General features: G+C 43.4%; 1 protein-coding gene across 1 annotated transcript in view; it reads right to left on the bottom strand.

Annotated features, from left to right (window-relative positions):
- LOC101856391 overlaps positions 1-1,542 on the bottom strand; it is a 9,021-nt gene that overhangs the window by 3,771 nt on the left and 3,708 nt on the right. The window lies entirely within an intron of this gene.

The following is a 1,542-nucleotide window of genomic DNA, read 5'->3' as shown; positions in this document are numbered from 1 at the left end:
GAGAGAGAGAGAGAGAGAGAGAGAGAGAGAGAGAGAGAGAGAGAGAGAGAGCGAGCTCAGGAACTGACGACAACCATCCTGCACAATAATATAAATGTCAAATGTTTGATACGTCGAAGGCAGATGACCAAACTATCGTATTTTATAGCCAATACGTCATTTATCTAAGCGACAAGAGTGCCACAGAGGGTCACTTTGTGTCCTCACGGTAACCTTGTAACTAGACGAGGAGCAGGGCAATGCTCTGTGAGAGGGGACACGATGTAATAAAGCGCGAGATTATATAAGTTTAATGGCCCTTTCAACACTATAAGGTTATCTAAGAAGCAGGACTTCCTAATTTAACGTCCATCTCAGGTAGGTTCGAACGAGATGGGTGAAGAGCTTTAAAACTTCCCAAAACATATCCAAATACAGAATGTCCTGTTGTGGATTCGAACCTTCATTTCTGAGACTTCCAAGTATGTTTGTACAGAAAAGATGACGCCTTCTTCACAGCTTGAGTTATTGCTTGTTCTTAAATAAGCGGAAAGACATTTTGGCTTTGTTTACCTCTTGAATGAACACGTCATATTTATTGTACCAACGCACGTGGAAGTCTCAGAAATGGAGGGGGTGGGTTGATGAGATACGAGGGTCTTGTTCTGGGCTCTCAAAGAGGGATGTGTAGATTTACTATTTTTAATTGCATTTAGTTATCTTTCGAAACTGGGCTCGTGGGCTTCCTCTCTCCCTACCTACTGATAATTGCACGTTACATTATTATCAAGTACAGGAAACAAAAGTTCAACACGACTAAAAATTAGTTTTAAAAAGCTATACGTTATAGATAGACAGCGAAAGATCTTGTCAGTTTGTTAGTGTTTGAGCGCTTAATCGGCTGCTTGCACTGTATGCTTCTCGGGAAGCTGAGACTGTTTCGGAGTGTTCTATGGTCTGCTGGGGTAATAATATAGTGTAAAGCGCATAGAGCCTGCTGTTGAGCGGGGATATGCGCTATACAAATGCTAACTATTATTATTATTATTATCTCGATTTATATTTGAGTTAAATGGGTGTTTGTATTTTCACCAAAAGCAAGGCAAAAGAACACGTTTTAAGATGATACCAATAACTTCATATCTACCCCCCAAAGTTGACGAGCGCCTGATTCGGCCGTGTTATGACACATATTATTTTATTGAGAGACCAGCCCTATTACGTACAAGGATTACTCTCCCCACTGACAGCTTGCTTCCGCTGGAGTGTTCTGTGAACTCGTCAACTTTCTGAACTGAGCATGGGACATTGGTGGAGGGGGCAGCTTCGTAATGAAGGGAGAGGGAAGGGTGAAGGGTTGTTATAGATGGGGTTAGATTGAGGGCAGGGTGGTGGGCGGTGGAGAGGGGGCGGGGGAGGAAGAGAGGCAGACGGCTCTGTAATACAGGAGCAGGGTTGTTATGTATTGGTTTAGAACGAGGGTCGGGATGGAAGTCTGCGGAAAGAGGGGTAGGGGAGAAAAGGGAAATCTACACTCTATACATGTGGTTAGAAGTGGAAGGG

Source organism: Aplysia californica, unplaced genomic scaffold (genome assembly GCF_000002075.1).
Source record: "Aplysia californica isolate F4 #8 unplaced genomic scaffold, AplCal3.0 scaffold01182, whole genome shotgun sequence".
NCBI lineage: Eukaryota > Metazoa > Mollusca > Gastropoda > Aplysiida > Aplysiidae > Aplysia > Aplysia californica.
The sequence above is the reverse complement of the archived record's forward strand: the minus strand, read 5'-3'. Positions and strand labels throughout refer to the sequence as shown.